Below are 24,300 nucleotides of genomic sequence, written 5' to 3' on the forward strand. Positions count from 1 at the left end.
AATTGGTAAGCTCTGGCCTGAGCCAAAAATACCTGTCCAAGTGTTGGTCCAAACCAGTAAACTCTCCTCCTTGGTCTCTGTCCAAAAAACCGTTGCACAAGAGTGAATGCTGCAAAATGGCTGGCCTTTATACTGCTGGGTAAGTGCCCTTTAATTAGCACTCCCCCCGGCCCGGCTGGCCTGTGTACCGTTCCACTTCACAGTCGCTCGGGACGCCCGGCGCACAATGGGCCGGCGCGAGTGAAGTTCCGGTTTGGGGCGCACAAAGGGCGTTGCACTATTAAATGACGTCATGATCTGCGCACGCAGCAGGGCGCGCGCTAAGACTTTGCGCCGGCGCTAAATGTGTCCTGAAGTTGGGGAGAGGCGCAGATCGCGCTGCGCCCGGGCGATAAGCGCCTAGCGCTCGAGATCTACTCCCCCTAAGGCGCTAACGGCTGGCGCGCCCAACTGAATTTCTAGGCCAAAGTGTTGAAAATAAAGGTTTCAATGTTTGACAACATATTAACAGAAACTTTACATAAACATTGCATAAAACACCCAAGTGCCTACCCTTGTGTGTTATAAGTTGGTATGCTTGCAGTAGGATGAGGGTGAGTGTGAGGGGTGGCTATTGAGATGGGGATGTGATAATGTAGCTAGAAAGGGATGGATGGATGTGCAAGATAAGTTGGTGTGAGTAAGGATGTGCAGGAGTAGGGTAGGGAAGGCAGAGTGATGGGAATGTGATGAGTGGCACAGCAGGATGAAGGTTGAGTGTGTCTTTGCAGTAACATTTCGTGATCTAATGAGATCATTGAAAGGTTTGCGCCACTGCAGCCTGGTCCTCCTGATGATATCCCTGCTTGTGCCCTCCTGTGCAAGGTGCAACCAAGCTGCGTTGGTCTCCTGGGGAGGTCTCTTTTGCCCACGGGAAGGGAAGAGAACCTCCGTGCGTGCTGTGACTCCCTCCGGAGAGCCTGGGTGCAGCCGTGCACCTCAGTGCAGTGCTTGGCAGTGTTTGCAGGCCTTTCATTAAATGAGCTTGTAAATCCCAACCCAGTTCCTAGTGAGTGTCTGCTCCCCTGCACAAAAACTGCTCACAAATAAATCAGCTGTTTTACACAGGCCATAAGGCAGCTAATTTAGGAAATGGAACAATTAATACTGGTGCAATAGGGGGTGATCTTCTGTGTTTTGAATTAAAAGATCCTGTTGGGGCAAAGCAGTGGGGAGCTTTACCCTGCACATAGCTGCTTGGGAGAGCTTGATGCTAATATGGGTTGTCAAGGGTAGAGAATTTTAACTGGTATTAAAAGCCAACCATGCTGGATAAGTGCTGAGATCACAGGATGAAGAAAATTGGTGGGGAGGGGGCAATTGGGCTGTTGACATAAATACAGTGCGGACTAATTTTGTCTTTTGCAAGGTATGTTATGTTTTGAAACAAATATATAGGGCTGGATTATACCAGCCCTGAGGAGGTGGGACTGGAAGCAGGACTGCTGGGAAAATCAAAAAGAATTGGAGCGGATCCCAAACCCGCTCCCAACCCACCTCCAACCAATCTTCCCGGGAGTTGGGTACCCAATTTGCACAGGGACCCGACTCCTAGCGTCGGGAAGAGGATTATAGCCACTTAATTGCCTGTTAACAGGTAGTTAACAGGCAGCTAAGAGGCTTTTTCCCATTTTGAGACTTCTGCTGCGGGCTTCCCGACATCAGGGAACCCTGCCAGGGTAAGTGAGGCGTGATGTGGATCTGTTGTAATGTTTGTGTATGGATGACAGCTGCAGAAGTGGTGTGAAGGATGCAATGGGACACAGGTGAGTATCAGAGGTAAGGAAATGTTGGGAAAGAGATTTTTAATGTGTTTAGATTTTTCTGTACGTGACAAGCTTTGAAGTGCTTGTGTGGCCTCAGCTCATTGGGACAAGTGACAGATCGCTTCTGTACCCTGACCTGCAGCTGCCATCTGTTTTACCCTAAGGAGAGAGTCATTGGAGAGCCTGGGTGCAAGGGCTCACCTTTATACAGTGATTGTCAGTGTTTGACAGCACCTCAATGCTGTCAAACACTGTCAAATTATCTGTCAAAAATAAATGGATCATTTCCCTTTAAGAAAACCAGCAGATGAAGTGTCGTCAACTGATGTCATCTGACACCGGCTTTCCCTTAATTGGCCAGCAAGCCCGCAGGGCGGGCTTAACAAGGCCAATCAGGGGAAAATAACGCCTGTGCGTCGGACATCGCTGGGGGCGGGACTAGAACCCGGAAGGCAGCAGTCCCGCCCCCAACTCGTCTCGGCAGGTAAAATCCAGCCCATAGTATCACCAGAAATATAACTTTTTCCAATTTAGATGGTGGCAATCTCACAAAGTATTTGTGTTGATCTTTGACAACTTAGTTGCATGATTCACAATCATTTATAAATACGGCAACTTTAAAGGACTTTGTTGCTGAGGTTTTGTACTTTAAGTGCAACCTGAAGACAAGTTTTGCTTTTAGCATGTGGTTCTTCTGTATCTCCAAATTACACAATCATTAACTAATGCCCCCACTGGAGATGGGGAATGGGACAACATTTTGATTTGTGAAAGCTATAGTATAATTCAAACTTGCTTAGTTCAAGTTATCTGATAATTCAATTTCGCTTTAGCATTAAATTCCCATTTTGCTGTGTTATTTACATTTCATAAGAACATAAGAAATAGAAGCAGGAGTCGGCCATTTGGCCCTTCGAGCCTGCTCTGCCATTCAGTAAGATCATGGCTGATCTTCTACCTCATCTCGACTTTCGCGCTCTATCCCCATATCCCTTGATTCCCTTAATATTCCAAAAATCTATCGATCTCTGTCTTGAATATACTCAACGACTGAGCCTCCTCAGCCCTGTGGGGTAGAGAATTCCAAAGATTCACCACCCTCTGTGTGAAGAAATGTCTCCTCCTCTCAGCCCTAAATGGCCGACCCCTTATTCTGAGACTGTGACTCCTGGTTCTAGACTCCCCAGCCAGGGGAAACATCCTCCCTGCATCTACCCTGTCGAGCCCTGTAAGAATTTTATGTTTCAATGAGATCACCTCTCACTTTTCTAAACTCCAGAGAATATAGGCCTAGTCTACTCAATCTGTCCTCATAGGACAATCCCCCCATCCCAGGAACCAGTCTGGTGAACCTTCGTTGCACTCGCTCTATGGCAAGTATATCCTTCCTATGATAAGGAGACCAAAACTGTGCACAATACTCCGGGTGTGGTCTCACCAGGGCCCTATATAATTACAGTAAGATATCTTTACTCTTATACTCAAATCCTCTTGTAATAAAGGCCAACATACCATTTGCTTTCTTCATTACTTGCTGTACCTGCATGTTAACTTTCAGTGATTCGTGTACAAGGACACCCAGGTCCCTCTGAACACCAACATTTTCCTATCACTCACAATTTAAAAAATACTCTGCTTTTCTAATTCAAATTATTGTATAAATCAAAATTTTAGCACAAAATGACTGAATTATTAGAAGTAAAACAAAAAAGAAAAACTTGCATTTATAGAGCGCCTTTTACGACCAAAGCACTTTACAGCCAATGAAGTACTTATTGAAGTGTACTCGCTGTTGTAATGTAGGAAACGCAGCAGCCAAATATGCGCACAGCAAGGTCCCACAAACAGCAATGTGTGATAATGATCAGATAATCTGTTTTAATGATGTTGATTGAAGGATAGATATTGGCCAGGACACCGGGGATAACTCCCCTACTCTTCTTCGAAATAGTGCCATGGGATCTTTTACGTCCACCTGAGAGAGCAGACGGGGCCTCGGTTCAATTTCTCATCCAAAAGACTGTATCACAAGTTACATAAGTGACTCAACTTACATAAAATATGAAGCACTGCACTTACAAATGAAAATTTGTAACGTACATGCTAACCATCAGATGTTTAAGCTGACAGTTAGCATTTTTAAGCCATGTATGAGCTCATTGGTGTTTTGCAAGAAAAATCAGCTTTTTTCCTATTGGGATTAGAAGTTGTCATTATCAACAAATCAAATTGGTTGGATGGTAGGGCTGAAGGCTGTTAAAAGCCATCAATCAGACACAACGATCATCCCTGTTACTTGCACACAATTTTGAGGCTCCCCTGCTCTTCTTTGAAATAGCACCATGGGATCTTTTACGTCCACCTGAGAGGGCAGACGGCGCCTCGGTTTAACGTCTCATCCAAAAGATAGCACCTCCGACAGTGCAGCACTCCCTCAGCACTGCACTGGGAGTGTCAGCTTAGATATTGTGCTGAAGCCCCTGGAGTTGGGACGTGAACTCTAAACCTTCTGGAACTAACAGAGGCGAGAGTGCTCCCACTGAGCCACATGATAACAATCAATAAGATTATGATAGATTGCAGACCCCAGATTGGAGGCAGTCAGTCAGGTCCACCTGAGTTGTCAAAGCTCAACACAAACACTTTGTGTGAAATTACAACCTTTTAAATTGGAAAAGGCTGTAATTCTGGCGATACAATATATTCTGACCCCCATTCCTGTTTTTACACGTTTTAGTATTTATTTTAATAACTGCAGTGTACAATAGTTTTTTTTATTTGCAGTACAAGAAAGTAAACCTTTTGAGCAATAAAGACCAGAAAATACTGTTGGTGATAATCTCAGATGAATACCCAGCACTTTGGAACAACTTTCCTCTGTCTGCTATTTTAATGGAGGACATGAACCCATTTATCTTAAATATGTTATCCCCTCTGTTAAGTACAGAGGAATGTCATACTAATGCATGAAGCAATCATCCAACCAACAGTAATTTCTATCCTCGTATAAGAAAATATTTAATTGACAGGTTGATCGACATTTAAAAGCTGAAAAACCAGGTTACGGTTTGGGTGTAGCCTTTCACAAGACTTAGTTCTAAGACTTCTTTGTTATCAATTATATTAACTCACTCTAGTCCCTCGTGAAGTTACTCAGCAATAAAGGTTACTTATTTAAAATAGTTAAATCAGCATGTCATACACTGCAACAGTGATTCCACTTCAAAAGCACTTCATTGGCTGGAAAGCGCTTTGGAACGTCCGGAGGGTCGTGAAAGGTGCTATATAAATGCAAGTCTTTCTTTTTTTCATGTCCTCAATTTATTTAATCCAGCACCAGTCTCTGGGCTGCTGTGGAGTCAGGGACAGTTGTGATCACGAGCCAGTTTGTTCTGTGCCTGCAGAATGCACTCCTTCATAGGATTATTGCTGCAGCAATTCATCATTTGCAATATAAAAAAACAACCTAGAAAATACACCCTTTTTTGCTTTGGGTGAAATTTAAATCAATGCAATGTTCCTCGGAGCCCATGGAAAAGAGTTACAATAGAGATGTACAAAGCTGCACAGTTAAAGAGTTCAATTCACAAATTAACTTGTAATATTTGGGGTCAGGTTTATCAGGTTTATGGACAGCGTAAAGTTGCGTTGAAAAAGAAAAACTTGCATTTCTATAGCGCCTTTCACGACCACTGGATGTCTCAAAGCGCTTTACAACCAATGAAGTACTTTTGAAGTGGAGTCACTGCTGTGATGTAGGAAATGCGGCAGCCAATTTGTGCACAGCAAGGTCCCATAGACAGCAATGTGATAATGACCAGATAATCTGTTTTTCTTATGTTGGTTAAGGAATAAATATTGACCCAGGACGAACTCCCCTGCTCTTCTTCAAAATAGTGCCATGGGATCTTTTATATCCACCTGAGAGAGCAGGCGAGGCCTTGATTTAACATCTCATCTGAAAGACGGCACCTCTGACAGTGCAGCACTCCCTCAGCACTGCACTGGAGTGTCAGTTTAGATTTTTGTGCTCAAGTTCCATGGAGTGGGATTTGACCCCACAACCTTCTGACTCAGAGGTGAGTGTGCTACCCACTGAACCACAGCTGAAGTTCATACAAACATTTTTATTTATAACCCTCCCAGAAGAAACTATATTTGGCTTGAAAGACAGAATTACACTACGCTCCAAAATGTCGGAAAATACACCAAATGACGGCAAAATCAAAAGGTTGCCCCTAGGTCCCTCTAAAGAAAAAATCTCATGCCTTGAGCACTCACATCTCCCGTCAGTAATACCTAAATCCACCACTACTGCAAAGCGTACCTTTGTGTACTTCAATTTTGTTTCTGCTGCAATAAAAGTAATTGAATACACCTGCAGCATACGCTATGACAAGCCCATGCCCATGTAGTTTTTGTCTTTGGCCGTTGACGTGCGTGCGGGTCTGGAGGAGGGTCGGCTGTCAAAATTGTGAAAATAGGCAGCGCGTCGGGAACCCGTCGTCATCCCGTCTCCTTGCGCCTTTAACTCAGGCACGTTTGCCAGCGAGTCATGGACCCAATCGGGAGAGGTGGGCGACCTAATTAAACTCATTAAACGCTTGCTTATCAGACCCTTAATAGGGCTTTTAACTGCAGCTTCTGAATCTAACGGCATGAGCACGGGAAGCACGCAGCTCGGGAACCTCGCCTGTGAAGGGGAGGTGGAAGTTCAGTGGCCATTGTGCGAGTGCATTAATTGGCAGCTGGGAATATCAGACATATACAAACACCTTACACCTCATTAGTTGCCTAATGGAGTTGCTCTTACTGACTCCATTTTGTGCACAGATTTAGGTTTCTGGAGTTTCTGCAACCTCGGAAACCACTCTCAGCACATTGCTAGTCAATATTAGAACATTGAGGGATTGTCCCTCTGATCGCTACTTGACCTGCCATCTACGACATCAGCATGGGTGCCACTTATATTGTCTCACAGTGGTCCTCAGAATCAGACCAAGATGAGCCCCACCAACAACAACACCAGCCACACCAACAGCAATAGCAGCAACCACAACAGCAGCATTCTCCTCAATGACCTGATGCTCCAAAGGATAGTGGGGGGCACCACAGGGCTGCAGCTCACCGGAGGCATTACCCCCAACACAGGGTATACAGGCAGAGGATGAGCTTCCTCAACATGACTGAGCAGCAGCACCAAAGGAGGCTTAGGCTATCATGCCAGATCATCACAGACATTTGTAGCTTGCTGGAACAAGACCTGCTGCCCAGAGGAGCGGGTGGACACTCCTTGCCAGTGGCTGTCAAAGTCACCACAGCCCTCAACTTCTTCGCCTCAGACTCCTTCCAGGGATCTCCCAGTTGGCCGCCCACAGATGCATCACCCAGGTCACTGATGCCATGTTTCACAAGTCAGCCAATGATATCAACTTTGCCACTGATGAAGCCAGTGTTACTGAGTGGGTGCTCAGCTTTGCGACTTTGGCTGGCTTCCCACAGGTGCAGGATGTCATCAACTGCACACATGTGGCCATGAAGGCACCTCATCATCACCCAGGAGAGTTTGTGAACTGCAAAAGCTTCCACTCCCTCAATGTGCAGCTCATCTGCAACCATAAAAAGATGATTATGCATGTGTGCACCAGATTCCCTGGCAGCTGTCATAATTCGTGCTATGCCAGTCCACTCTCCCTCAGCTCTTCGCACCTCCAAACAGACTTACCAGCTGGCTGCTTGGAGAGAAGGGCTATCCACTTAAGACATGGCTCATGACACCCCTGAGGAGGCCAAGCACTTAGGCTCAGGACTGTTATAATGACAGCCACATCTCCACCAGATGTGTCATCGAGCAAGCAATAGGCATGCTGAAGATGCACTTCAGATGCCTTGACAGATCTGGAGGAGCCCTTCAGTGCACACCAGCCAGGGTCTCCAGAATCATCGTTGTCTGTTGCACCCTGCACAACATAGCACAGCAGTGAGGATTGGAACTGCAGGAGGAGCATGGCACACAGCCTCTTCAGAGGAGAAGTAAGAGGAACCTGCGATGCAGATGCCACCAGCAGTGGCACCCATTGCTGCCCGGGAGGCCTGAGATGGCCTGATCATGGCCAGATTTACTTAACTTGCTCCAATTCAACCACATGGCTGCCACATGCTGTACTAAGTTCCCCCACCCCCGCAACAACACTGCAAAGCATCCCTAAGATGACCAATCCATTCCTCTCACCCAAAGCCCCAATGCTTGAGATTAAATAATGTGTCACCATTCGCTCCAAGTGACAAAGCCACTTCCAATGTTTGAGGCAAAAATGGACAAGACCCGAAAGTGGTGCAAAGAAAAAAACGTATGTGTTCAATCAAAACAACTGAAACTTAGCACTAATGGCCCAGTAATTTGGGTCCCAACGCGTGAGTACGGACGGGGTACTCACGCGTGGGCCCGATGGAAGTGCCGGTTTTCAGGATGCACAGCGCATGCGCTGAAAACCGGCATTTCCTGTCCTCTGAACCAAGGGGTTAAGAGGCGGAACGCGTGCGACGTATCAGGCAGCGCGTGCGCGCTGAAATTCCTTTTTTTGTAAAGAGTTGCCTGTGCGTAAAGGCTTTTACGCCTTTAAAAGGGTTTTTACGCTTGAAAAAAACAGACGTAAGTACTTAGTTTTACAGGTAAGTGGTCTATTAATACAATTTAGAATTTTTTTTCCACAGGTTTATTATTTTTAAAGAATTTACAGTAAGATAAGTGTTATGTATTGTGTGTTCTATTGTGTGTTCTCCCACCTGTGGTGGCGCTGTCACAGGAGATAAATGGTTGGGTGTTCTCTGTTAAGTTTAGCTCTCTTTGTTCGGAACTTGCCAGAACTTCCTTTCCTTCCAATAAAGCACTTCATGTTTGAATCTCTGAATTCTGAGTCCTAAATTGTGTCTAGGTAGAAAGGTACCTGATGCAAGAAAAAGGAGACTTACCATCAAGTAACTTTAAAGTAAGCTTTAAGTAACTTATAAACACACTATATACACGAGAGGTCTTTACCATGCCTCTGGTAGAAGCCTCTTACAATACTGAACAGACCAGTATTTATACCAGTCCAACAGGAAGTGACATATGACAGGAAGTGAGGTATGTACACAGTTCATAGTTCATAGTTCACAGGAAGTGATGACATAACTTCCCGGAAGTTATCATTTTTATCACATTCTTCCCTCCTGCAGGATTAGGAGGCTGTGGTCTACCTTTTGGTCCGCAGCCGCCGAACAAGGAAGAGTCGCACCCGTTTGGATTCCCGTCGTAGAGGGTCGCTGGTCCACTTACATGCGGTTGGCCATTGGTCAGAGTCTGTGTGGCCTGGATTGCCCTGTGAAGGGTCGGGGAGATCATGGCTTCGAGTACGAGCCCCAATAGGTTCAAAGTCGGACTGCCTCTGTTCAGAGGGAGGTGCAGAGCTGGTCTGTGGCGGATCAGTACTTTCATGCGCGGTACTGGGAGGGTCGCAACCTTGAGCACGGGGTTCTACCGGCACCAAGCTAGTTGGTGTCCGATCAGGATCCTGGAGAGGGGTACCCGATAGGTCCCAAGAGTTTCCTGGTGAAATGCCATCACCCGATGTCCCACTAGGTCCTGGTGGGCAGGGAGCCAGATCCCGTAATGATACGGTAGATTCTCGGCCGTCGGAATATCGTATGTTTGCATAGGTGGGGTTGGCATCGGTTAGTTCGACCTCGTCTACAAGAGGGTCATTTTTAGACGTCCGAACGTATCTTCGGAGTAATACAGGTCCAGGAGTAGTTAGCCATGACGGGAGTGATGTCCCATGAGATGAGCGACGCTGGAATCCAAAGAACCGCTCATGAGGTGTAGTATTTGTGGCTGTGGAAAGCAGGGACCGTATAGAGTGCAATGCATCCGGAAGCACTGTTTCCCATTGCTGGTCTGGTAGGCCCCGAGATCTTAAAGCGAGACGTACGGAATTCCAGATGATACCGTTATACCTCTCTGCCTGCCCATTTCCGATGGGATGGTATGGTGTTGTTTTGCTTGTAGCAATTCCCCGTTCTGAGAGGTAGTCCTTGAGTTCCCTTGACATAAAGGATGGACCCCGATCTGAGTGAATATAAGCCGGCATGCCACAGAGAGAAAATACCTGCTCAAGGCAGCAGATTACTGTGGACGCCAGCATATTGGAGCAGGGGAAGGCAAACGGAAAACGTGAATATTCGTCGATCATGGTGAGCAAATATGTGTTCCGAGTTGAAGAGGGCACTGGGCCCTTAAAATCGATGCTAAGTCGTTGCATCGGTTGGGTTGCATGTATGAGTATACCATCTGAGGGGCGGAAGAACTGAGGTTTTAATTCCGCACAAAGCCGGCATTCTGAGCATATTTTCTTTACATCTCCAGTGGAAAAAGGGAGATTCCGTGATCGTGCGAAATGTAGCATGCGCGTAACGCCAGGGTGACACAAACCATTGTGGACATCCATGAGAGTGGAGGATGACATAGTGGAGCAGAATGCCCGTGTGAGGGTGTCCGGGGCCACATTCTCCTTGCCAGGCCGATAGAGAATGGTATAACCAAAAGAGGCCAGTTCCATCCTCCAAAGTTGTATTTTATTATTCTTAATTTTGGTTCGTTTTCGATTATCGAGCATGAAGGCGACTGATCGTTGGTCCGTGATCAATGTAAAGTGCTGGCGAGCTAGAAAATGGTTCCACTTCCGTACTGCCTCTATGATGGCTGTGGCTTCTTTCTCAACCGGAGGATAATGTAGCTCGGCACCTTGTAAGGTCCTGGACATAAATGCTACAGGACGACCTTCCTGATTCAGAGTAGCCGAGATCGCCACCTCCGAGGCATCACATTCAACCACGAAAGGGAGATTCTCATCAATGGAGTGAAGAGCCGCTTTCTCCAACTGTTTTTTGAGAAGGTTAAAGGCTGCAACAGCCGCTGTTCCCAGTGGAAATGATCTAGCATGCAGCAAGGGTTGGATTTTGTCCGAAAAATGAGGAATCCATTTAGCGTAGTGTGCAAACAGACCGAGAGCCCGACGTAAAGAAGCCGGATTCTTAGGTGACGGGAGCTCTTGGAGCGGGCGAAGTCTTTCTGGGTCTGGCTTAGTGATACCATTGCCTACGCAGTAGCCAAGGATGTTGATGGTCGGTTGCGACTCAACAGATTTGGATTCATTCAGGGTCAAATTACGGCGATGGAGGGCATCCCGAAATTTTTGGAGGTTGGAGTCGTGTTCCTGTTGATCGTGACCTGCAATGGTAATGTTATCAAGATAGGGAAAAGTGTCCCTTAGGTTTTCCTGCTTAACCAGGCCATCCATTGCCCGTTGAAAGACAGCCACTCCATTAGTAACCCCGAATGGGAGGCGACGAAATTGGTACAGCCGTCCATTAGCCTCAAAGGCTGTGTACTGCTTATCTGAGACCTTCAAGGGTAACTGATGATAGGCACTTTTTAAATCGTAAGTTGAGAACACTTTGTATTCGGTCAGTTTATTAACCACATCATCAATGCGTGGCAATGGGTAGGCGTCCAAGTCGGTATATTGATTGATGGTTTGCGAATAATCGATGCATAGTCGCTGTTTGTGAGGTTTTAGAGGGTTCTTGACAATGACGACTTGAGCCCGCCAGGGCGACGAACATGGTTCAATGATATCCTCTGCTAGAAGTCGAGAGATTTCAGCCGCAATAAAAGATTGGTCTTCCTGATTAAAGCGCCGCGATTTCGTTATTATCGGTTTGCATTGAGGCAGAATACTGGCAAATAATGAGGGTTCATCAAGTGAAGCTGCTGATAATGCACAAAATGGTAATTTAGACGGTATATTAGAAATAGTAAGTCCGGGTTTGGATCCACCAAACTCAATGGTGAGTTTCTTATGCTGTTTTTGGAAGTCCAGCCCTAAGAGGAGATCACTACATAAGTCCTTGAGCACCGAAAGTCGGGTGGAGGGATACATACGACCATGAAGTGTCATATCAACAACACAAAAGCCGGAGATTCTGGTATTAAGTGATGACTGGGCCATCGCAATTGCCTGGTCTGATGGGAAGACATGTAGTTTCAATTTCGCAACAATCTGTTCCTTAATGAAACTATCAGTACTTCCTGAGTCAATTAAGGCATCTAAGGTATGCCCTTTAATTGAAATTTTTGTGGCTGCATGAGACAGGTTCTGTGGGCAAGCAGCTGTAATTGGTGTCGTTGCACAGAGAGTGGCTAAAACTCTCGGTGTGCTTCTTCGGGAGAGAGCTCGAGAGGAAGCTTGATAGGTCCTAGCTGGAGCATCTTGATAGGCCCTAATTGGGGCAGTTCGGTAGGCCTTAGCTGGATTGGCCCTCGTAGAGGCCCTTGATAGGCAAACTTTAGCAAAGTGTCCTTTTTTCCCGCAATAACTGCAGATTGCATTGCGAGCAGGGCAGGTTTTCCTAGGGTGAAAAGCATCTCCACAAAAGAAGCATTCCTTCCTAGATTGCCAAGAGGCTGCTAAAGTGGGGTCGTCCTCCTCTTCTTCATCAGAATTATCAGAATTAGATTCCCCCATGATAGGGTTCACCTGAGACCGCTTGAATTGTCTGGTTGCAGCTACAGCAGCAGATCGAGATCTGGGCAGCTGATAGAGGTCTGCATTTCTCTTTGCCAAATCCAGTGAACAAGCTAGGTCAAAAGCTTTTTGTAGCTCAAGTGTTTTACTTTCTAGTAGACGCTGGCGTATAAATGGAGAGGCAATCCCGCAGATGAAAGCATCACGAATCATTTCTTGGCGGTACAGCTCAGCTGAGGCTGCCTGAAAGTTACAATCTACGCTGAGCCTGCGAAGTTCTTGTAGGAATTCGTCAATTGATTCCCCTGGCCCTTGTCGGGCTGTGGCCAGTAGATGTCTAGCATAGACCTCATTTGGGGTCTTCGCATACAGTTTCTTAAGTGCCCGAATCACCTCTTCGTAATTATCCCATTCATCAACATATTCGAACACTTTTGGGGTCACATAATTGACAAGTATCTTCAATTTAGCAGGAGCATCCGCTTTACATTCATCCAGAAAATTCTCAAAAGTACGATACCAATGCTTCCATACCCTGCCAGCTGCTGGTGTATTCGGGTTCAAGTCCAGACAAATAGGTCTAAGGATTTTCTCCATGATGGGTGGTTCCCTGGATCCTTAACTTCCGAGTTTGTCTGAAGGTCTAGTATTTGTCAGTGTAAATACTAAGTTACTTAAATTGATGTAAGAAAAAGGAGACTTACCATCAAGTAACTTTAAAGTAAGCTTTAAGTAACTTATAAACACACTATATACACGAGAGGTCTTTACCATGCCTCTGGTAGAAGCCTCTTACAATACTGAACAGACCAGTATTTATACCAGTCCAACAGGAAGTGACATATGACAGGAAGTGAGGTATGTACACAGTTCATAGTTCATAGTTCACAGGAAGTGATGACATAACTTCCCGGAAGTTATCATTTTTATCACAGTACCGACACAACAAGTGGCAACAAGGAGCGGACAAATCTGTGTACGTTACGGGTGCAGTGAGTAAACAGAAAATTTAATTTGAAACGTGAGATGGCTACTATATTAGGAAACATCGGTGATTTTGATGAAAATGTGGAGCAATGGAGCGCTTATACAGAACGTTTTGACTGTTTTGTATTGGCGAATGCGGTGGCAAATGAAAAGGTCGTGCCTACTTTTTTGAGTGTAATCGGGCCGAAGACATTCAATTTACTTCGCAGCCTCGTGCAACCAGATAAGCCAGGAACTAAAACATATAAGCAACTAATGGAAATTCTTGGAGCACATTTTTCACCAAAACCTCTGGTTATTGCTGAGAGATTTAGATTTCATAAACGGAATCAAGAGGAGGGGGAATCAGTGACGATGTTTATTGCTGCTTTAAAAAGGTTGTCGGAACACTGCCAGTTCAAGGAGGTGCTGAATGACACCATTAGAGACAGACTTGTGTGTGGTCTGCAAAATGCAGCCACACAGAAGCGGCTTCTTACTAAGGACAACCTTACTCTTGAAAAGGCCATTGAAGTCAGTGTCTCCATGGAGGTGGCGGAAAAGGAGGCTCACCAGTTGAGTTCAACAGGGAGAGTTCACAAGGTGTCGTCTGAGCCTAAAGGTGCGCGGAACGGCACATGTTACCGTTGTGGGAAAACGGGCCATCACGCTAATGACTGCTGGTGTACGGAGCTGGAATGCCAAAATTGTGGCAAAAAGGGTCACATTGAATGCGCCTGTAGAGGTAAAAAAAGAACAGACAGAGCTGGGAAGCATGGAAGCAAAATGTCTGTATTTGGACAAGAGAGGAAAAGGAGTGCTCATTCAGTGCAGTATGATGGAACAAGCAAAACAGAGGGGAGTGACACCTCTGAGGAGGAAGAGGTGCACATACTGACGGTTGCAGGTGATACAAATGGCTACTGGGTGTCACCACTGGTGGAGGGACAATCCGTGTGGATGGAGGTGGACACAGGCGCGGCTGTGTCCCTTGTTTCAGACACTGTCTACAACAAAATGCTAAAGCATCTTACCCTTCAGCCAACAAACATTGTGCTAAAGATGTATACCGGCGAACCTGTGGCCATGAGAGGCGTCATTGAGGTGACAGTTAAATTGAACGGACAGACTGCAAAACTGCCACTATATGTGGTAAAGGGAAATTACCCATTGCTACTGGGACGTGTGTGGCTAGAGGAAATCACGCTGGACTGGCCTGCAGTCCGCATGATGTCAAAAGGGGAGTCAGGTCTGACTGCAGTGTTAAACAAACATGCAGAACTCTTCAATGGGGAACTTGGGAGCATGAAAAAGATCAGCGTGAGACTGGACATTAAACCTGACAGCAAGCCGAAGTTTCACAAAGCCCGACCTGTATCCTATGCAATTAGGCCAAAAGTTGAGGCTAACTTGGAGGCCTTAGTCGAGAATGGAGTCCTGGAGCCTGTGAGCGTGAGCAAATGGGCCACACCCATTGTTCCTGTCCTAAAAAAGGATGGATCTGTTCGAATCTGCGGGGATTTTAAAGTGACTATTAACCCGGTGCTGTCTGCGGAACAGTACCCTCTTCCCCTCATTGATGATCTTTTTACGGGCCTGGCCGGAGGGCAAAAGTTCAGCAAAATAGACTTATGCCAGGCTTATCTACAAATGCATGTCGATGACAAATCAAGGGAGCTGCTGACAATTGTGACACACAAGGGGCTATACAGGTACTGCCGCCTTCCGTTTGGAATTACGTCGGCCCCTGCTCTATTCCAAAGGGCAATGGATCAGATTTTGAGTGGACTGCCAGGAGTCCAGTGCTACCTGGACGACATCCTTGTCACTGGGACAAATGAGGAGGATCATCTTCTGAACTTGGATGCGACACTACAATGACTGAAAGAGTACGGACTCAGAGTTCGTAAAGACAAATGTGAATTCTTTCAGTCTTCAGTTGAGTACCTGGGGCATGTGATTGACACTACTGGCCTGCATAAGGCACCGTCAAAGGTCAAGGCGATCGTGGAGGCCCCAGCACCCCAGAATGTGAGCCAGTTACGTTCATTTCTGGGGCTACTTAACTACTATGGGAAGTTTATTCCAGACTTAGCAACATTGCTGAAGCCGTTACATCAGTTGCTATGTCAAGGCAAAACATGGAAATGGACTGAACTGTGCAACGAAGCTTTCGCCCAAGCAAAGAAAGCATTGCTGAAATCGGAGGTCCTGACACACTTCGACCCAAAGCTACCCGTGCAGCTAGCATGTGATGCATCACCATATGGTGTGGGAGCAGTCATATCCCACATCATGCCTTCGGGTGAAGAGAAACCTATCGCCTTCGCATCACGCACCTTGAACAAGGCCGAGAGTAACTATGCGCAGATCGAGCGCGAGGCCTTGGGAATCGTTTTTGGAATTCGAAAATTTCATCAGTACCTGTTTGGGAGAAGGTTCACACTCCTGATGGACCACCGTCCATTGACTTCAATCTTCGGGCCCCACACCGGAATTCCGTCTCTCGCTGCAAGCAGGATGCAAAGGTGGGCTTTACTGTTGTCAGGACACACATACGACATCAAATATCGCAAATCAGACTTGCACGGCAATGCAGACGGTCTCTCGAGGCTACCCTTGCCTGTTACTCCCCCAGAGCCTCGTCAGATAGACATCTTCTACTTTAGACAAGTGGAGGGAGCACCTGTCACTGCAGTTCAGGTGCGAAGGTACACCCGCAACGATCCAGTCCTGTCTGAGGTAATGGACGATGTCATTCGAGGGAGAGCGATAGGAGATTCTCCTAGTTTGAAACCTTACGTTTCAAAAAGAAATGAGCTCTCCGTCCAGGCAGGTTGTCTTCTTTGGGGACGCCGTGTCATCATTCCGCCACCTCTGAGGGAACCTATACTGCAACAACTTCATACAGGCCACAGTGGGATGGTTCAGATGAAGGAAATGGCAAGAAGCTACTTCTGGTGGCCAGGTCTCGATGGGAATATTGAGGAGAAAGCCAAAACATGTTCCCCATGTAAAAGGGTCCACAGCTGGCAACCCTACACCCCTGGGATTGGCCTGCAGAAGTGTGGCAGCGAGTACATGTGGACTTCGCCGGTCCTTTCGAAGAGAAGATGTTTATGGTGGTTGTGGACGCTCGTATCAAGTGGCCGGAGGTCGCTGTGATGAGGTCTACCACGGCAGAGAAAACAATTGAGAAACCTGGTGAGATGTTCAGCCGTTATGGCTCACCGGAACAACTCGTAAGTGACAACGGTCCACAATTTGTATCACAGGAGTTTGCAACCTTCCTGCATGTGAATGGTGTCCAACACATCAGGTCTGCACCCTATCATCCCTCTACTAACGGCCAGGCAGAAAGGTTTGTGCAAACTTTGAAGCACGCCTTGAAGGCATCGCAAGGTCAGGGCTCAATCCACCAACGTCTGAACAGCTTCCTGTTGTCCTACAGGAACGAGCCGCATGCCACAACCAAAACTTCCCCCGCTTCGCTCATGATGAAGAGGCAGTTGCGGACAAGTTTTGACTTACTCAAACCTCCAAGGGCAGAACAGGTTGTCCATTGTCAACAACAAGCTCAAGTTGAAAAGAGAGAGAAAAGAGCCAAGGAGAGACGGTTTCACCCTGGAGAGCACGTCCTAGCTCGAAACTACAACACTGGACCGAAATGGGTTTCTGCTACGGTGATCGCGCAGACGGGCCCTGTGTCTTACACGGTTGAGACTGCTGAGGACGTCGTCTGGAGAAGACACACAGATCAACTGTTGCTAGGAGCAGAGACAGCCACAGAGGCTCCAACGGCTGGTTGGCCTGAACTGTTTCCTGATGATACCGCAAACCAGCATCCTTTGCCACAGTGCTCTTCTCCAACACAGGAAGTCAAAGAGACTGTTCCACTTGTGCAAACTCCTGACTTTCGACTGACACAGGCACCTTCTCCATCCAGGCCTGTGTCAACGCCTACTGCTGTGGAAGCCAGCGATGACCGCCGGTATCCTGTCAGAGAGCGGCGGCCTCCAAGACGCTTGGATCTGTAGGCTTAGTGACTTACCCACAAGACTGGGGCAGAATAAACCCCAGGGTAAAGTCAGGGTTTGAGGCAGTCTACCTCTACCCTAGGTTCGTTGAGTGCATTGAAAGTAACTTACCTGTTGAGGAATAAGGTGGAACTTCCATTTAAGAGGGGAGGAAATGTTGGGGCAGAAATTCGGGTCGGGGGCTTGCCGTGCGTGCAAGCCCCAGATCTGCACTTACCCGACGCGCCGGCCGTTGAGCTTCAGGGACGCCTGGAATTGCTGTTTTAAAATGTTGACTCCCGGGCAGCGTCTGACGTCACGCCGCCCAGGAGTGCAGCCAGTGCGAAGCCTGGAGCGCGCAGTGCAAGTGAGACACGCCCCTTGAGGTCTCATTTTAAAAGGACACGCCCCCAATGTTTCTCACAAGCTGCAAAGCATTTTTACATGTAGAGCAGCATTTTAAATAGGTTTTTGGTATTTTTAAGAAGCTTTTGGTAACTTTTATAAACTTTTACGTTATTTTGAAGAATCTGAAGTAGTTTTAAACAGAATTAAAGCAATTTAAAGACTTTTAAAAGCCCTGAAAGCATTTTTTTCATTCCATTTATTTAATTAGCAACGTCGTCGTCGTACGTGTCTTCACACTGTTCCCTTTGGGGAACTGTATGAAGTGGTGGAAGGATTTCTGGCCGTGATTAACGCTCCTTCTGTGACCGTAACCATCTTTGTACCAGCCATTAGGGTGGTTAGTCCTATGGTGGGAGGGTTTTACGGGCTCCCACAACCTATACGAGGGGGGGGGCCACCCACACCCACGGACGCAAATATCCCACTGGATGTCTACCCAGAATTTAGAGCCGGAGCTCCGACTCCACTTGCCGGGACTGTCTGGAGCGGGGTTAGAAACCCTACGCCGTGTGGCCCAGCGGCGGGGATGCTACCGATACGCCAAAGGCCCACTCAGATTAGCAACGTGAAATGGCTGGAATGAGCACAATTCACGGCATTAAAAGAACTCACAACTGAACTGATGATGACCTCAGCAATCTCCTCAACGAGGTGGAGGCACAGCGCCTGCTCATCATTGGTAATGAGAAGTCCAAGGCGCCGCAAACAGGACAGATGATAGCTTGGTCTTTCAAGTGGCAGCATAGGGCTCCAGTCACGGGGAGGGAAAAGGCGCAGGAAACGTATGGGTGTCACCTTTTGCGCGGAGTGGGCCTTTTGCGTAGCGGTAAGCATCCCCGCCGCTGGGCCAGAAGGAGTAGGATTTCGAGCCCCGCTCCAGACAGTCCCGGCAAGTGGAGTCGGAGCTCCAACTATAAATTCTGGGTGGACATCCAGCGGGATACTTGCGTCCGTGGGTGTGGGTGGCCCCCTCCCCTCAGATGTGTTGTGGGAGCCCGTAAAACCCTCACGCCATAGGACTAACCACCCTAATGGCTGGTATGAAGATGGTTATGGTCACGGAAGGAGCGTTAACGTGGCCAGAAATCCTTCCACCACTTCATACAGTTCCCAAAAGGGAACAGTGTGAGGATACGTACGACGATGACCTCTTGCGCAATGCACCTCCTTGGACCCTCAGTCGCAGATGCGAGGGGGCAAACCGTGCAATTGTTAAATTTTTCATTTTATGGACATGTAAAATGTTGGCCCAGTAATTCCGTTCCAAACGCGTGAGTACGGTTGGGGTACTCACGCGTCTGGCCGGAGGAAATGCCGGTTTTCAGCATGCACAGCGCATGCGGGGAAAACCGGCATGTCCTGTCCTCTGAACGAAGGGGTTCAGAGGCAGAATGCGTGCGACTGCACAGGCAGTGCGTGCGCAGTAAAATTCGCCGGTTTCATTCATGCTTTCAGTGTGGTTAAGTCCTTACAACTTACACATGAAAAAAGCATGAGTACAGTTGCTCCAGAGGCTACGGAGGAAGATATATTTTATCGTGGAGCTTCTGAAAGGCAATATTTTTGTTTGGGAAAGGGAGGAAAGTTATTTTAAGAAATGCTGAGGTAAGTTTTAAAGTTTATTTTTGGTTTTTAAAACGGGTTTTCAGTACTGTAGGTAGAAGGAGCAATTGTGGCTATGTCAATTGAATTTGCTGTGTTTATTAAATGTGAAAATGACTCCAACATTTTTAAGAAAGAAACTTTTCATCAGTAATATATTCTTTTAAGTAATTATGTATGTATGTCTGTATATATTCCTTTGCGTATATGTATGTATATATTCCTTTACTTATGTGTATGAATGTATGTATTTAATTATGACTTTCAGAGAAAGTAACTTATTGGAAAATCATAATTAAATACATACATTCATACACATAAGTAAAGGAATATATACATATACGTAAAGGAATATATACGGACATACATACATAATTACTTAAAAGAATATATTACTGATGAACAGTTTCTTTCTTAAAAATGTTGGAAATGTTACATTACTCATTTTAGAACAGTCATTTTCACATTTAATAAACACAGCAAATTCAATTCACACAGCCACAATTGCTCCTTCTACCTACAGTACTGAAAACCAGTTTAAAAAAAAACTTTAAAACTTACCTCATCATTTCTTAAAATAACTTTCCTCCCTTTCCCAAACAAAAATATTGCCTTTCAGAAGCTCCACAATAAAATATATCTTCCTCCGCAGCCTCTGGAGCAACTTTACACATGCTTTTTTCATGTGTAAGTTGTAAGGACTTAACCTCACTGAATCCATGAATGAAATCGACGAAGTTCACTGCGCACGCGCTGCCTGTGCAGTTGCACGCGCTGTGCCTCTGAACCCCTTCGTTCAGAGGACTGGAAATGCCGGTTTTCTCCGCATGCGCTGTGCATGCTGAAAACCGGCATTTCCTCCGGCCAGACGCGTGAGTACCCCGACCGTACTCACGCGTTTGGAACGGAATTACTGGGCCGTTATGTATTGTGTGTTCTATTGTGTGTTCTCCCACCTGTGGTGGCGCTGTCACAGGAGATAAATGGTTGGGTGTTCTCTGTTAAGTTTAGCTCTCTTTGTCCGGAACTTGCCAGAACTTCCTTTCCTTCCAATAAAGCACTTCATGTTTGAATCTCTGAGTTCTGAGTCCTAAATTGTGTCTAGGTAGAAAGGTACCGACACAACAGTAAGTGTATTTTTAGACCTGATTTGTTAAAAAATTATTTAAAAAAAAAATTTGCTTAATTGTTTAAAATAGTTCTTTACAGTTATTCATAGTTCATTTATTTAGTGGGATTTTTTTAAAACTTTTATTTGTAGTTTAAGTGCTGTTTTGGGCGCCCTGCGTTTTCATGAGTTTGACAGTTCTTACTATCAAACTCATGAATGAACTTTTGCAACCTCCCATTGGTTGCCCAGTGCCCATGTGATCCCAGCCGGCTCATCAAAATAACTAAGCTTTAATTCTGTTTAAAACTACTTTACATTCTTCCAAATAATGTAAAAGTATTTAAAACTTTATAAAAGTTACCTAAAGATTAATAAAAATACAAAAAATTTATTTAAAATGCTGCTCTGCATGTAAAATTGCTTTGCAGCTTGTGTTAAAAATTGGAGGCGTGGCCTATGTTAAGGAGACCTCAAGGGGCGTGTCTAACTTAGACTCCGCGCTTGAGGCTTCGCGCTGGCTGCACTCCTGGGCGGCGTGACGTCAGACGCTGCCCGGGAGTAATCAACTGAAAACAGGAATTGCAAGCGTCCCGGGAGCAGAACGGCAGGCGCGCCGGGTAAGTGCACATCGGGGGCTTGCACGCGCGGCAAGCCCCCGAACCTAATTTCTGGGCCAATATTTTTTGATACACCCATGTGCTTACCCTTGCGCATCTACTTTTGTGTAATTTTACTTTTGCACGTGCTTCTACGAGGTGCAACCCCTGTGGCTTCAGCAGAGGTAGAGGCAGGCTGCTCACTTTCCTGCTGCAAATTGTCAGATACTTTTGGTGGACGTCCTTTGGGTTTTGGAGCCTCTGATGGCCCCGCCATAGTCTGCTCCTCCTGCGACTGTGCAGGGGCAGACTCAGCCATCGGGATCCCAGGAGGCATCGGGGGCTCTGACTGAGTGGGAGGCAACAGGGGAGAAGTGGGAGCGCTTTGAGAGGAGCCCCCACTTCCATGTCCCCTCTCACCATCATCCCTCTCATGGGCCACCCGCACTTCACTGCTAGCAAGGAGCTGGGGTGATGATGGCCCAAGTCAATGTTTACATCCCTCCTTGAGAGGATGTCTATGAGTGCCTGCCATCCTTTGTCCACAGCTAACATGTGCTCATGTGACTGGCACATTAGCTGCTCCATGCAGGTAGCCATGCTTTCCATGGAACAGCACATCATCGCCATCGCCTGCGAGATGGTAGTGCTCATGTTGGAGATGGACTCCTCCATTCTCTGAACATTTGCAGACATCACAGCTGCAAAAGATGCCAGAGCCTCATGCAATTGTTGCTGCCCCTCCAAGAGCACCCTCTTTCTCGATGGCCCCCGAGGCTCAGCGTCTGCATGCAGCTCAGCAGAGCTTGGAGCATCCTGTGCCCCCCGGCGAGGAATCTCCACTGCTGTCCCTGTCATCACCACCTGCTCTTGCTCACTTGTGAATTGTGAGACACCAGGTGACAACTCTACTCTATGGCGCAAAGGACCCACTGAGGTGTGCGTGTCTGCGCTGCTGCTGGCTGCGCTTGGGTCTGCTGACGCTGTACCCTCAGAGGCTGGAGGTTCCTCTGAGGAGTCGTCTTCCTCCTCTGGCTTGACAGTGGGCGGGGCAGTTGATGGACCTGTGGGAGAGTAAAGAGATGAATTAGAAGTGTTATAATAAGAATGGGTAACGTTTCCTTTACGCACATGGTGACTGTTGTATGCCATGTGGCTTTATGAGATGTAATTCTGTTACCAGGTTTCTGGGATGTCCCCCTCTCTCTCGTCTCCAATCGCCAGCGTCTCTCGAGCTCCCGATATTTCCAGAGCCGCCTCCTCTGCTGCTGTGAGATGTGCAATTACTGGAGGGCCAACTCCGGTTCTCTCCCTCTCTCGCGTGTTCTGGGCTCTTCTCCTGCAAGGAGGGAAAGAAGAGAAGTTTGAGTGAGAGTGATGGAATGAGAGTAAAGAATGGATGGGCTATATATGTAGAGGGAGACTATGAAGAAGTGGGGTGTCAAAGCCAAATGGCCTCCTTCTGTGTTGTTAGTTGCTATGATTGCATTAGGATGAGGGTGAGTGTGAGGGGTGGATAGTCAGATGGGGATGTGAGTATGTACATGGAGAGAGAGTAGTGGGTGGACGTGCAAGGTATGTTGGTGTGAGGAATGATGTGCAGGAATAGGCTTGGGAAGGCAGAGTAATGAGGGTGTGAAGAGAGGCACAGCAGGATGAAGGTGGGTGCGGCTTTGCACTCACCTTTCCTGACCTCGTGAAACCATTCCTGCCGCTGACCTCCTCAGCAATATCCAGCCAGGCTCTCTTTTTGTTGCTTGTGGAGGTCTCCTTTGCCTGTCGGCAGGGACGAGGACCTCCCTGCCTGCTCTGACAGCCTCCACCAGAGTATGCAAGCAAAAAATCAGAGAACCGGGGTGCTGCCCTCTGCCTTTGGTTATCCATGTTTCAAAAGCTTTAGCTGTACTGTGGCCTTTCTCTCACACCTTCTACCCTCCTCCGGAAACCTTCAAATGAGTTGAGCGCGAGGCTGCTTTAAATACGGGTGCTGGAAACGAGTCATCGACGACGTCAACAGACCCGGACCCGGGAAACGCGCGTGACTCTTTCAATTGAAAGCCGCTCTGAGCAGCCCGTTGCTCAGAACATCGTGTTTTGGACCCACTAGGCCGCCCGACCCGACCCGACCCAACCCGACACAATGGCGAGAATTCCAGCCTTTGTTTTTTATGCGCCACAAGTCCTACATTTCGGGCTGCGTCTGGTCTGTCAGCTTTTCGGGAACAGTGCCGGCTCTTTAATTCTAAAGCTGTTGGTCAGTTTTTGAGGTTGGCATAAACATTGTAATATGTCACTACAAATTCATCATTTGCATTATAAAGAACAACCTATAAAACACGCACCTTTTTATATTCAGCCTTTTTTGCTTCAGGTAAAATTTAAATCAATGCAATGTTCCTCGGAGCCCATGGAAATGAGTTACAATGGAGATGCACAAAGCTACCCAGTGAAAACACAAAATACTGCATTAAATCATCACATCTTCAAAGCACATCAATGAGTTAATAATTTAAAAGTTCAGCTGAGGTAGGCAAAGCAACATAAATCAAAATCTGTCACAACCTCTGTCGCAATCTTTGTTACTACTTCCATTGAACTGTAAAAGTTCAGAAATCTGGGCCTCAGCCCCAAACCACAGTCTCCAGTTTAACCTGGCTGCATGTTTGCCTTCCCACAGGGGCTCAAACACACCTGCCTGTGGGTTCTCACAAACAAATCCTCTGTCCTTTCACATCACAAAAGGGCAGTCCTCTCCGCCACTGCCTGACTACCTCCTCTTCCGGTCATCCCTTGCGGATTTTTCTTCACGTTCTAACCTCATAGATGAAGGAAACCACAGAGTGATTACTTGGGAATATAATCACAAAAGTGAGGCACAATCAATTCAGAAAATCAATTTGTTCATTCCCTATTTACAACTGAATAGTGAATCCTGTATAATGTGCCTGTGGCCTCAATAATGGTTGCACTGTGTACAGACTGTGCCAGCATTGTCCACCCATGTAGTCTGTGTTCTTTAGCTCTACCTACAGCATGACAACCATTGTAAGTTAATGGCTCACTCTTTTTATTAAATTTGTTTGAGCTCTGAAAGCTGGAATGAGCAGTAGTTCAGTGCAAACAATGGCTGTAATTTAACGCTTCAAATTCCATCCGTGTAGGTAATTTATATTGTGTGATCTCAATTACACTCACACAAATAATAGAGGGACGTGTTGGGGTGATTTGCAA

Source organism: Somniosus microcephalus, chromosome 10 (genome assembly GCF_052327205.1).
Source record: "Somniosus microcephalus isolate GS21.2 chromosome 10, FLI_Smic_1.0, whole genome shotgun sequence".
In the NCBI taxonomy this organism is placed as follows: domain Eukaryota; kingdom Metazoa; phylum Chordata; class Chondrichthyes; order Squaliformes; family Somniosidae; genus Somniosus; species Somniosus microcephalus.